The 14,286-nt window shown below is 40.5% G+C and overlaps 1 protein-coding gene across 1 annotated transcript in view; it reads left to right on the plus strand.

Moving 5' to 3' along the window:
* Positions 1 to 3,188: 3,188 nt before the first annotated feature.
* Positions 3,189 to 14,286, plus strand: part of RAB27B (RAB27B, member RAS oncogene family) — a 58,648-nt gene continuing 47,550 nt past the window's right edge. The window contains exon 1 of the mRNA XM_004745517.3: positions 3,189 to 3,648. The gene's annotated coding sequence lies outside the window, so the exon portion shown is untranslated. The remainder of the gene's footprint in view (positions 3,649 to 14,286) is intronic.

Consider the following 14,286-nt stretch of genomic DNA (forward strand, 5'->3'; position numbering starts at 1 on the left):
GGTCCAATCTCTTTCTCTTTCTTGATTTATAAGCTTGTTTTCGAGACCCTTCTTTAAAAACTGTACAAGAAGTCCATTTTTCTATCCTGGCAGATCTGAAAATATCTTCAATCACACTTTACTGACATTGTATCGGGGTACACAATTCTAGGTTCAAAATAATCTCATTTTTAAATGTGAAGGCATTTAAAGAATCTTCTGGGTCTGTTACGGCTCTTGAGAAACCTAATGCAGTTTTTATTCTTTTCCTTTTATGTGATCTGCTTTATGTTTCTGGAAGATGTTTCATGTTCTTTTTATTTGGGCTTATATTTTTCAGAATGATATATCTTGGTATATTTAATTAATCAATTGTTTTTAAAAATTCTTTTCTTGGACGTTTAGTGGAAATTTTGATCCCAAAGATTCATGGTTGTGATTTCTGGAATCATTTTTGCACTACCCATTTAATTACTTTTTCAACCCTTTCTGGGTAGAGAGAACTCTTTTCTGGAACTTTCTGGAATTCTCTTTAGTCAGAAAATTTCCCCCTTTTTCTAATTTTTTTTTAATTTCCCTAACTTTTTGTTCTATTTCCCTGAAGTTTTTTTTTTTATCAGAATCTTAACAACCCATCTGTCAAATTTTTAAAATTTTGAGTAAATTTTCAACTTTGAGAGATTTTTCCTGTCTTGCATATAAATTTCTTTTTAATTCTTTTTCTATAGGAGCAGAGTAAAAATATGTGTTCATCTTGTTAAACCACAAATTACTCTAGTTTACTTTCTCCAGAAAATAAACTTCCAGTCTCCTGGAGGCTGGGATGAGCAGATGGAGGAACTTATGGTTGGTTGATTGCACGGCAGTGGGGAAGGAAGTTTTGGGTCCAAGCATTCTGTAGACAGAAGTCTAGCCAAGCCCCTGTGTTCACCCTACCACCTGGCCTCCTTCTATGGTGGTATTTCTGCCTCCTAGGTCCAAGCCTCGCAGGCTAAAGCACAGAGAATCATCTTGCTTCTTATCCATAACCCCTCCTACAGGCGTGCAGAATGTAAACTCTTCTCTTCCAAGTCAGTTACAAGCCTCCATCTGATTTACACTCTTTCAACCATCTTTGCTGTTTATTTTGTCGTTTGAGGTCTCTTCTTCTATCTGTTTCTATTATTTAGTAACATTTTAAAATCCTCTTCTTCTCATGTTAGAGGGGTTTAGGAAGGGCGAGGATGAAGTCTCCCATGTACATACATGTATCTGTTTATTTTAGTGCTCTGTTTATTGGTCGATAAACCCATTGACAGATTATGTCTACTTAACCTATGCCGCAGAAACTCAGGGTACAGGAAGGCATTTATTTTGACTACGACGCATAGTGCTGCCCCCCTGTTTTCACTGGTTTTGTGGGGTCTTTTATTCTCTTCTACCTTTGGTCAATGTGGCCTTCCTGAGGTGGCCCAGAATCACTTCTCTCCTGTTCTGCCACCATTCTCCTTGGGACCTCCCTTCCCCCAGGGAAGGAAAACTTCCACCACTTTCCAGCAGCTGAGTAGCATCACTGTGTAATGTTAATGCCTCTGAACCTCAGAACCCAAAGATGGGACTTCCGTGGTAGGTGACACCAGGAGGGCCGTCCACGTGGAAGTGGGCCCTATGAGGCAGCTGGCCCGCTTATCTGGGAGCAGATGAGAAATGTCTGCGTTAGACTTTCTTATGCCAGGTATTTTTCTAGAAAAGGGGAGGCAGCACAGGGTAGTGACCACCCTGAGCCCTGCCTTTGGGGTCAGCAAACCTGAGTTCTACCTTTATGATCCTCGTGATTCTGGGCACGTTGTTGGGACTTTCTCAGTCTCCGTCTCTTCTTCCTTAAAGTGGGGACAGTAAAAATAATAGATTCCTTGCCTTTTTCAAAGCAGTGTGATGAACATCAAATGAGATGATCTACAGGCAGGGCTTGAATAATAGCTATTTGGATTAATGTAAACACATACACGGGGGGAGGAATACAGATTATCACTGATGAGCATAGAAAATCATTTTTAAAATATTTTTTGAGAATCATTTGAAATTAATGTGCTGCCTACGGTAGAATAAATTCAGAGTTATGTTCTATCTTTTATCTCTCTCTAGGCCCAGGGACACACGCTTATTATATACTCAGATGTTGCTAATGGATACAAAACAGATTTGCCATTAATACAGATTCCCAGTACATTTTGAATATCTACAATTTAAACCTCCTATACTTTCTCCTAATAGTTCAGAATAATTTTTATTAATTGGACCTTACTTTAGGATAATGAAGTAGATCAGAGCTACCAAAATAACATGTATGAACAACACGTGTGTATATAGAATTTACAGTGCTAGGCACCATTCTCTTTCGCTCACAATAACCCTATCTAGGCATTTTATCATCCCAGTTTTCTAGACAAGAACCTTGAGGCAAAGGAAACAGAACATCCATATTTTCTAATAGAGTCTTGTGGGACCCAATACTTTCTCCCATCGTCCTCTTCTTCATTCTCACTACCAGGTGTGACATTGGGTTTTGGTTTGGGGCTCTTCCTTCATCTTCTCCACCCACAGCATTCTCAGGGAGATGCTCCCTAGCTGGAAACAGCGGTGTCTCCCAGATAGTCCTGAAAGCCCCCTGCCAGAACTGAGTCAAACAATTAAAATTTAAATAGCATCTCATTGTTTCCCAACAATGGTTTGGAACATTTAAATGTTCTTCTCGGAGGAATAATTCCATTGTTATTATACATATGTAACCTTGGATTCTCCCCCTTACCATCAGCCCATAAACTCTGGGATGCCAGAGTCAGTCTGAACTGTTCCCTCAAGAGAGCCAGCCAGGATCTGTGTTGCGGACAGAAGGAGCCAGCGTGCCTAGAGCTGGGTCTGCCACGTGTAGACACTTTATAATTATTTGTTCAGTGCATGTGGACGCTCTAGATTTTTCTTTGCTGTCATAGACATGAGCTCTACTTACTACCCTACCGCTCTGTGAAGTGACATTAGGAGGCCAAAAAAATTGGGAAGGTGCATACTGCTTAACGCATTCAAATGACCAGGTCCCAACTTTCAAAGCATTGATTTCGTTAGGTCCCCTCTTATTTCCCAGGGCAGTTCCTTGCTCTGCCCGCCGTTCAGGAGACATCCCCTGGGAGGAGAGAACGCCGTGCCTTGAAAGAAGCTCGCACAGTGCCCCGGGCTCTTTGAATAAGAGGTTGCAAACACGACACGGGAAAATAGAGGAATAACAGTGAGCTGGCTGCCCGGGCTTACAGCCCCGCAGTGGGGAGGATTTACAGGAGCCCCGCGCCTTTGAGTCACCGGCAAGATTGCCCGAGGTGAGCTCGGCACGTCGGCGTTAGGACGGGGAGACACGCCTTCTTCTCACACAGACCTTCCAGATCCCGGAGGCTCGGCGGCCGACCCGGGGGTGGTTCTCCACGTCCTGCCCCTGGCAGTCCCGACGGGCAGGGGCTGGGGACCGATCCCGAGCGGCAGGTGGGGAAACTAGGAGCTGTCCCCACGAGCGGCGCCCCGTAGAGCAGATCCCGTGCGGTCGCGGGCGCGCGGGAGCCCCGGAGTCCCGGCTTTGGCAGAGCGGACCGAGACCTCTGACACCCGACACCCAGCGCTCCCGCGGAGAGACTTCGCAGGCTGGTGAGTTGCGGCAGCCGCGCTGCCAGGGCAGGAATGAGCTCCCCGCCCGCCCCGGTGCTCCCAGCCGCCCGCCCGCGAGAAGGAAGTGAGACGTGGACGGGGAGCGGCGGGCCGGGAGGGGAGCGAGCCGAGCCCAGCGGAGCGTGTGCCCTGCGGGGGCCGGTGCGGGGCGCGAGCGCGCGGGGCCGCAGCGCTCCCGGGGCACCGCGGTGGGGTCGGCCCCGGAGCCCCGGAAAACCCGGGCCGGCTGCGTTCTGTCTGGGTATTTCCGTAGCAAACAGCTGGTTAGGATTAAACAAACACCACCGCCTCAGCCCCCAAAACAAGTCACAGCAATGCCAGCAACCTTCCGTCTGTATCCCCAAACAGCTCAAATAATTGATGATGATGATGATGATGATGATGATGATGTGGTGTTTAGAGAAGGGCAAGTATTTGAGTGATCCGAGCCAGCTAAGTGACAGGAATTTTTTTTTTTTTTTTTTTTTTTTGCTTCCACAGGTGTGGTGGCCACAGAGAAATCAAAAGTAATTTCTGTCTTCCCGTATTTTTGCTCAGTTATTTCCAAACCCTGATCCTTGCATGGCCGCTGCGAGGGTGTTTGCATGGGTGCTTGTTCACGTGGCCACGGTACCTTAACTTCCAAGAGCTTCCCACCCAATACAACATAATTTGATTCTTCGAAAAATACTGAGGCAGGTGACTGGCGAAGGCTGCAGGCTGTCTTAGGAGGGAAGAGCCATGTTTGGTTCAAGTCGCCACCCCTGCATCATGCTTAGTGGCTTTTTATTTCAAAATCTAAAATTAAGGATATAAGGTTCCAGTTGATTAAATGGTACATTACCAAATTAAGTCCAAGTTAATAAATGTGGTTCCAGGTGGTGCCTGGGTGGCTCAGTGGGTTAAGCCGCTACCTTCAGCTCAGGTCATGATCTCAGAGTCCTGGGATCGAGCCCCGCACCGGGCTCTCTGCTCAGCAGGGAGCCTGCTTCCTCCTCTCTCTCTGCCTGCCTCTCTGCCTGCTTGTGATCTCTCTCTGTCAAATAAAAAAAAAAATTAAATTAAAAAAAAAATAAATGTGGTTCCAGGGTTATTAACAACAAAATTATTATTTCAAATAACAGTATCCATGAATTTTGATATGTTTCTATTTTTTTAATGTGTACTTATTCTTAATATTTAGTTACAGTCATGCATATTCAGTGATGTTATTAATAAATATACATATTTATATGCATGGTTGTATAGTTCTAAATTTGAGAAGTTAACAGAGAAGATGGACTTCGGCATTACAGACTTAGGCATTTAAGTTTGTTGAATTTTCAAGTTATTATAAAGTCCACATTGTAGTATTAAATGAGAACCATACTTGCCTTGTGCCATTCCCCCTAAAGAGTTATTTTTCATCATTTCTTAGCATGATCCTCTACCCAGATGGGATCAGCCTTTCTTGAAGGCAAGAGGAGATTCTTATGGGTGACCCAAAAAGGGTCATCTTGACAGTTTTGTATTAGTGAGGCTTTTCTGCGTAAGGGTTATGGGCCTCTCCTAAATTGTTACCATCATTGCTTTCAAAAGGAAAACAAACATTTCAGATGAAACTGGATGAGCCTGTTCTCATAGTTGCCAAGAAGTAATAAAGGGAATCTGTCAAATGTGAGCAATGGCGGCTCTCATGGGCCATTTCTGGAACAGGAATATTTGACCTGATAACGAAGGTGACCTCAGACATCCATCCTCTCAGCTCCTGAGACACCAGCTTACTCTAAAATTATCTACTGGTTTCTGAGTTGCTTTTCATTTAGTTAACTGGTTTTTGGTTTTGTTTTGTTTTGTTTTGTTTTTTTCCTGGAAAAGTGGAAGTCAGCCAAAACTCCAGGTTGTTCCGAGCAGAAATCTGCTCTTTTCCCACCCTCACTCTTTGAAGTTTCAGGTTGGGTTTTCGGTCTTTCAGATCAGCAGAGCATGAAACATAGACTATTCACATAAAGCTCACCTCGCCATTAATCTAGTTTCTTGAGTTGATTCATCAAGGTAGCTTAGTCAATAGTTCAGCTCTTAAGCAAGTAATTGTAATGTTGATATGCAGGAAAACAATTACAGTAAAAATAGACAGGACAAACCAGGTGTTTCCCATTGGAGAGTATGTCACTTTCTAGAGTTGGTGTCTAAAGCAGAATGATTTTTTACTCATTATTAGGTGTAGTTGAGCTGAAGTTTATGATATAGTAGTAGAACGTAGCAACATCACTAAGCATAATAAAAGCCTATTGTAAACCCCATTCGTGGAGTTGAGAGTTTTACTTAATTTGTTTCACACAATCATTATTCGTGTTTTTCAAATACTAACTTTCTTTCGTAGGTCCTCCTTGAATGAAGGAAACTTGTCTAAATGACCAGTAATGATACTAAAACTCTGTTTAACACATAATTACAAAAAATACCATCTCAAATCTTTTTACGTGAACAACTTCCATGTATTAAGAAAAATTATTTAAGTTTCTTGTTCACTTATTTAGCAAGTATTTATTACTGCCAAGCACTCTCTGGGCTCTGTGTGGACAGAACTGGACAAAACAGACAACAGATGAACATCCCGGCCCCACAGAGTTTGCCTTTTACCGGTGAGACAGGGAATAAACAAGATACACAGAAGCTGAAGCTATACTTCATGAGAGATAAATGCTGGGAGAAAATATAAAACCGTGGGGGCATGGCCCAGCAGGTGTTGAAATTTTAGATCAGGTGCCCAGGGAAAGCTTTCTTGCAAAGATGATATTTGAATATTGGTCTGAAGGAAGTCAGGGAGTGAGCCGTGCGATTTTGAGTAGGAAGAGTTTTCCAGACAGAAAGGATAACAAGCAGGGCTTTGCCTGGCATCTTCTAGGAAACCAAACAGGCTGCAACACCTGGAAGGGGGCTGGGGTAGCAAAAAATGGGGGTGAGGTGATAATGGGGCTGGGTCACAGAGGGCTTTGAAAGTCCTGAAAAACATGTTGACTTTTGATTTTTTTTTTTTTTCTGAATGAATTGAGAAGACACTAAGATTTAGATACTGTCCATTGAAAATTCATTCAAGAGACTAATCATACTCTGAGCCTTGGTATTTTTCTAAGCCAGTGGGTAATAGAGGTTAATATCATGGAAATTACATTCGAGCTTAGAGATAGACACTTAAGTTAATATACAGATTAGCAATCATCCAGGTTTCAGTGCTATTTTAAAAAATGTAATGTGAAATAAGGAGAGTGACCTGGGAGGAGTAGGAGGATGCTGTATGATTTGGAAGCAAAGCCTCAGAGAAGGCCATCTTTCTGAAAGATCACCCTGTCCTCCTCAAAGAGAAGGGGGTATAGGGTGAGCAGAGAAGAGACCAGGAGACTAGATAGGGGGTTATGCCAGCAGATGACAGTGGCATAGATCGGGAATAGTTGTCCTGGAGAGAAAGAAATAGATTCAGGACCTCTTTGAAGACAGAGCCAACAGGACTTGCTGACAAATCAGATAAGGGGGTGGATTGAAGAAAAGGGAGAATCAAAATGATCATCAGGTTTCGTGTGGAGTTTTATAAGACAGGTGGTGAAGCTCTTTCCTGAGGTGGATGAAGCCAAGAGAAAAAAAAAAAATTTGGAAGGGAAATGCACAATTCATTTTCAGCCTTTTGAGATACTCTTAGGTATCCATGTGGAAATGTTCAATTGGGCTTTGGATATAGAACTAGGAGCACTTGGAAGAAGTCACAGCTGCTCATAGAAATTTGGAAATAGAGATTCTGTGGGAGCTATTAGACCTCTGGTCTTGAGGATATTACCAAAGGACCACACTCTGGCTTATTGTAACATCGAGGGATCTTGCAGAGGAGTCAGTAACCACCCCCGCCCCCCCCCAAAAGAGTGTTGTCACAGAACCCAAGCCAGGAAGTGTTTCCAAAAACAGGGAATGGTCACTTGGGTCAGACATTGCAAAGATGCAGAGTGAGACGAGGACCAGGAAGTGATAATTGCCTGTGGCAACTTGGAATCATTGGCAACCTTGACAGAAGACAGAGTTGTTAAAAATAAGGAATTCAGATAAACTAACTTTAACAAATGCTGGAAAGAGCATTTTGCAAAACCCCCAAAGAGAGACTACTAGAGAAATTCATGAGGCTACATAGAGGCTCTAGTAAAAGCCATTTTAAAAAACTGGCTTCTAGAACAGATGAACAAAGGGGCACATAATTAGAAATCCTTACAAAGGTGTTGTGAGCTGTCGAGAGAGAATGAAGAGGAGTAAAACCCAGAGTGGGCTGAAGCCTGGAAGGAGTGCTGAGGAGAACCAAAGATTCTTCTAGCGTTGTTTAAAGCGAAGACGTGAATAAGGAAGTTAATGGATGTGAGTGAAAGTAGAATTACTCAGTTTCTATTGTGTTTCCTTCTAATTTCTACAAAAAAAGAAAATAGTGTTCCAAAATGGGAAGGAATTGATAACACCAAAAGAAAATTTAAGTCAAAGGAAGTTGAGAAGTTATTGTGACCGGGAGTAACTTCTTTAAATGGGCAAGAGTAATGCTGGGTTTGGTCAAGAAAACCTGTCTGAGGAAACTTGTGTTTCAGTGGAGACTAAAGGATATTTGGGTGCGACTCAAGTGGGCAGTCAGGACAGAACGATCCAGATGGAGCCGAGGAACCTGCTGAGATCTCCATCTGGGAAAGAGTGTGGTGCCTTCAGTGAGCTGACAGAGGGTTTAAGTGGAAGGCAGGGGGTTAAGAGGGGCTGAAAAGACCACTCAGGAAGTCATGGCAGGGACTGAATACAACCAAAGAAGACCAAGGAATGTTCCACTCCAAAAATTCTTTGTTGCAGCCAAGAGATGGCCTGTGCTGGGAGGCTGCACCAAATGACCTTTATTATCCCTGATATCTTGATCTAATCTCTGGTATCTGGGGATAAGGGCATCTCCAGAGAGATGAGAGGGCGAGAGGAAAAGTGGAGCATAAGGATGGGTGTGTGCTGTCCTCGGATGGGGAAAGCTGCCTCAAGGCCCAGACTCGGTCTCTTCTGAAGGCCTGGTGTGCATCTGTTTCCGGTACAAACTGGGAGGAAGTCTTTGAATTCTATGCTGTGGTTTTCTCTGTCAAACGAGTGTGTGATGATAACTGAGTTGTTGCAAAGATGGAATGCCCTTGAATCATGAATGTTTCTTTCTCATTCCCAGCAGCGTTTCTAATCAAGTGTGGTCTGCGTGGTTCTCACTTCTTACAGTTTGTCACTCTCTCAAAGGACACTTTGACATTCAAAATAAACCCATGCATGAGGCCAAGGAAACCAGAAGTTAGTTTCCTCTCAGTTCCTGGAAAGTGTTGAATTCGGGTGATTTTTGTGAATAAAGTCTTGAAGTCTGGTGCCTTTGTTCTAAAGTAGTAATGTCGGTTCTTAAAATCAATATAGTAAATATCCACATGCAGGGAGAGTCTTGGCAGCTTGAGAACAGAGAATTATTTCAAGAGAAAAGAAACAATTCAAATTCATAAATGTTGACTATGTATTTAAAGAAAGATGCCATGTTTGCATCATACTATTTTATAACCAGTAGAAACATTTTTATTTGTCTTATTTTTTAGGAACTGTGTCTTTTGTTTGTTTGTTTGTTTTTTAAGAAAGGTTCTATTTTATTTTATTTTTTAAAGATTTTATTTATTTATTTGACAGACAGAGATCACAAGTAGGCAGAGAGGCAGGCAGAGAAAGAGGGGGAGCAGGCTCCCTGCCTAGCAGAGAGCCCAATGTGGGGCTCGATTCCAGGACTCTGGGATCATGACCTTAGCCGAAGGCAGAGGCTTTAACCCACTGAGCCACCCAGGCACCCCAACAGGAACTATGTTTTTTAAAAGTGTGTAGATGAAAAAAATAGTTCAAAACTGCTTTCAGATTAGTTTTTTTTTTTTACAGTAAGCATGTTATTGTGTATGATAACTTGATCCAGAAAATGAAAATAAGGACTCAAAGAATTATTGACACCCTTTGAGAAGAATCTGTAGAGCACAGATTCTACTGTAGAGCACAGATTCTACTGTAAAGCATAAACTTTAAAGAAAATTGAATTCGTTATCTCAAAGTTGACAGTGATATTCATTGCAATAAAAGATCTGCTCACCATAGTAAAACTGATTATAGCAATTTAACCTCTGGCATAATTTTTGTATATTTGAATTTTTTATTGAAAAAAGTCATAAAGTGCCTTTGATGTGTCAGCAACATATTTGGTATTTTGGTTGAAAAAGGCTGAATAAAGCAATTCCTGCTCTTGAAGAACTTAGAATCTGGTATGTTAGAGAGATCCTTGAAAAGATCATTTTAGTGTCACCAGCTAAGGTTTAAGTTAGTCTAGGTTTCAATGCAGTATTGTGATAATAAACAGGAAGAGAAATTTAAGGGGGTTAAAAACTCTAGAGAGATCAGTTAGGAATGGGAAATAACATCTGAAGTTAGCTCAGTGATTGTATGCTTGGAGAAGAGAAGTCAGATTAGAGAAATAATGAACAAGAATGGCATTGACCAGGGGTGTCTGGGTGGCTCAGTGGGTTAAGCCTCTGCCTTTGGCTCAGATCATGATCTTGGGGTCCTGGGATCGAGCCCTGCATCATGTTCTCAGGGAGCCTGCTTCCCTTCCTCTTTCTGTCTGCCTCTCTGCCTAATCATGATCTCTCTCTCTGTCAAATACATAAATAAAACCTTAAAAAAAAAAAAAAAAGAATGGTATTGACCAGATAGTAGGAGAAAGAAGAAATTTTTATAAAGTTTTTATTTATTTATTTATTTTTATTTTTTATAAAGTTTTAATAGCTGGTTTTTAAGGAGGCAATATAGATGGGTGAAAAGTGGTCCCCCAAATTGAAATTAGGTATCAAAAATGGTGAACCAAGTTAGGGGACAAAGATACACTGCACATCGGCTGTCTGTGCTCATTCAGTTGTATATGTTCAGGGTAATAGATTCTGGAATCCAAACCTCCTAGAAGAGGTCAGCCTGGTGACAGCGACTGAGATATGCTGGCTAAATCTGCAAGACCAAGTGTCGTCTCTCAGGGAAAGTAGTAGTCGGAACATCAGACTCTTGATTTTCTTCTTCTTCTGTCAGCACTGATCTGCTTTGGCTAATGAAGACACTTAAGTTCTGAGAAGAGGGGAAATGTAAGGTTATATCTAATTATATATATTCGTTGTCATTATTATTATCATTATGGTTAAATTGGAAGAACATATTAAGGATATCTTTACTCTTAGTTTATGAATAGGACATCATTTATCCCTTTCTGTAGGGCAGTCACTTTGAGTAATACTTCCTTTCTCTAGGATTCTGGTCTGTATTCTCTCTCAGCCCCCACTTGTGAAAAATGGCAAGTATCTCAGTAAGGAATGTGTTCTAGTGCCATGGAATGGAAACCCTAACAGATTCCCAGAGGGACTGAATCTATTGGTTTGGGCTTATTAATACCATGTCGTACTAACGGACACCCAACCAGTATCAATAAAAAAAAAAACCAGTTCCCTCCCATTTACTTCAGTAGCTTTGTTCTAGCTCTGCTATGACTGACTTTGTGTCACTTTTAATCTCAACCTCTACTTACCAAAACATAGTAAGTATCTTGATGTTCTAAGAGTTAAAGAATAATTCTCTAATAATGATTACTTTTGCTATTTCCCACAATATGTAAAATATTATCAAATGTAAATATATGTCAAGGGATTGACAAGTTTAGGGAGACATTCTCTCTCTGCTACCCCTTCTTTTCTCATCCCATTCCCATCGCCATGACAATATGCTTTCTAGCTCACTATTTGAAAAAGTCCTGGGAATAGGTCATTACATTTAAAGACATTCTGAATTTTTCTGATTATTTCTGATCAGAAGCATATTTCTGATTATTAAGTAACTAGTATAAGAACATTCTGCATGCCTACTTGTCAAATTGAGGTGTTCTCTCTTTCCCTTCTGGATTCCAGGTGTGTAAAGCATTCTTTGTTACAGATACATCATTTCTGACATCTTGTTCTGCACAAATGTGTTTTTCATAAAAGCTGTGACTTATGATGAACCTGTGTAGATCACTATCAATTATAGCTCTTTGATCCTGTTGTCAGGGATGAAAATTTGCATTGATAACAAGTCCTTGATTAAAGACTGACAACAACCACCATCATTTTCAGCTTTGAAATGTTACCACCAAAAGAATGCATTCATTTAATGCACCAGTTTTCAAATCTTGGTCATTGTGTAGGAACATCAATAGTTTGGTCATTTTCATTTTGATGAGCACAGTTTTGCAAATTCTACCTTTTCTTACTACCACTTTCTGTTTGGGTAGGTTTTTTTTTTTTTTTTTTTTTTTTTTTTTTTTTTTTTTTTTACATATATTCTTTTGAGGTTTCAGACATTTATGCCAAGCTATGAAAAGGATGAAAGAAGTTTAAAATAAGCATGTCTCACATGTCTTCTAGCCATGATCTTTATGAGTCTAGTTTCTTTTAACATTATTGCCAAAATCAGCCCAAGGAATGATTTAAAGGCAGAATTGAATTGAGTGATGTGGGTGACAGTGAGGTCTTCTCCAAACCACAAGGTCTTGATGAAAAGAAATTTAAGGGCAGAAGTAAAAGTTTTTTTTATCTATTTAAGGTTTTTCTCTTGGCCTGATATTCTCTCTAGCCCTCCAAGATACTGAGAACATATACCAAATCCAGCACTAATTAAGAAAAATCTAAGAAGTAGACTGAATCTTGAATAATATCTTTTTTAATTCTTCATTTTATTTTCATGTTTATTTAATATACAGTTTAGTTTCAGGTGCACAACATAATGATTCAACAATTCTACACATTTCTCGGTGCTCATCAAGATAAGTGTACTCTGAATCCCCTTTATTTCAGCCATTCCCCCAACAGCCATCCCTCTGGCAGCCATTAGTTTGGTCTCTGTATTTCAGAATCTATTTTTTGTTTGTCTCTCTCTTTTTTTGTTCATTGGGTTTTTTTCCCCCTTAAATTCCACATAGGTGTTAAATCATATGGTATTTATCTTTCTCTGACTGACTTATTTCACTTAGGACTATACCCTCTAAGTCCATCCATGTTGTCTCAAATGTCAAGATTTCATTCTGTGTTTTTTTTTTTTTAAGATTTTATTTATTTATTTGACAGAGATCACAAGTAGGCAGAAAAGCAGGCAGAGAGAGAGAGAGAGAAGGAAACAGGCTTCCTGCAGAACAGAGAGCCCAGTGTGGGGCTCAGTCCCAGGACCCTGGGATCATGACCCGAGCTGAAGGCAGAGGCTTTAACCCACTGAGCCACCCAGGTGCCTGAAAATTTCATTCTTTTTAATGGCTGAGTAATATTCCATTGTATATATACACTGCATCTTCTTTATCCATTCATGTGATGAACACTGGGTTGCTTCCACATTTTTTTCATTTTTTTTTTTAAGCAGCAAATATAATTTTATTCCCATTACTTTGAAATTACCCTGCTTAACTGGATCTGAAATGAATTGAGACTAGAACTAAAGAGGAAAATAAATATTTTTATGATAATCACTCCAGTGTCAAGTTTCCAGAAGTAGATTTATACACTAGCAATGGTGTCTATAAGTAAATCTCTAACATTCTTAAGAGTAATTGCTTTTGTCCTGAGGCTTTATTAAAGAAGAAAAGATTCTTTTTTTGGAGACATATTAGAGAGCTGATATATCCTCAGCTTCTTCCTACATAATTGGGAGTAAGTTAGGTTCTTATAAGGTCAAGCATTCTTATAAATTCCTGCCAGAACAAAAAAATGTATTGCATAGTCCATATTGTCATGGAGGTAAAATTGTCTCCTTGAGTTTTTTTCTTTGACATTTGTTGAAAGTGGAGCAAAGAACTTCCTTTTTAGTACATGTCAAGAGAAAACTGTTCTTTTTCAGAACATCTCAGAGCCCAATTTTCTCTCTTTTTAGTATTTTGTTGCTTCTAAGATGGGGAATTAGTGGCTTGTTGACTATTCTTTCTAACGACTTAAACTCTCCTAAGTAGCTATGACTGAAAACAGCTCATGAATTACTCTTCCCAGTGAGCATATTTACTTTATGTAGCAAAAATCCAAAGACATGCATAATGTTAGAAGTTGCAGGTGTAATGTCAGAAGTGCAACTGTAGGGGAACAATTTGGGGCAAAAAAAGAACTTTATAAATAAAAGCTAATGTGGTCCATGTTATTGGTGTTACTATGGCCTGAAAATTCTTGAGCAGCTCTCAGATAAAGTCTTCCATTATTAAGGACAGATCCTGGGCTAGATACGTGTTCAAACCCTCATTCTGAAAATTTTGTCACATCCCGTTATAGGAAGGATCATTGGTGTCCTTCTGTAGAATCTCTTAAGTCAGTCCTCAGGAAGGGAATAAGTCCTCTGATAGTTTGAGTCTTGCTCACCATTACTGTCCATAACACTTAACTATATATTCTTTTTCTTTTTTTTTTTAGAATGGGAAAGGGTGTGTGCTGATTTTTTTTTAAAAGACTTTATTTATTTATTGGACAGAGAGATCACAAGTAGGCAGAGGCAGGCAGAGAGAGAGGAGGAAGCAGGCTCCCCGCTGAGCAGAGAGCCCCATGCGGGGCTCGA

The sequence above is a fragment of the Mustela putorius genome, unplaced genomic scaffold (genome assembly GCF_011764305.1).
Source record: "Mustela putorius furo isolate JIRA1106 unplaced genomic scaffold, ASM1176430v1.1 tig00003858_pilon_pilon_pilon, whole genome shotgun sequence".
Lineage (NCBI taxonomy): Eukaryota > Metazoa > Chordata > Mammalia > Carnivora > Mustelidae > Mustela > Mustela putorius.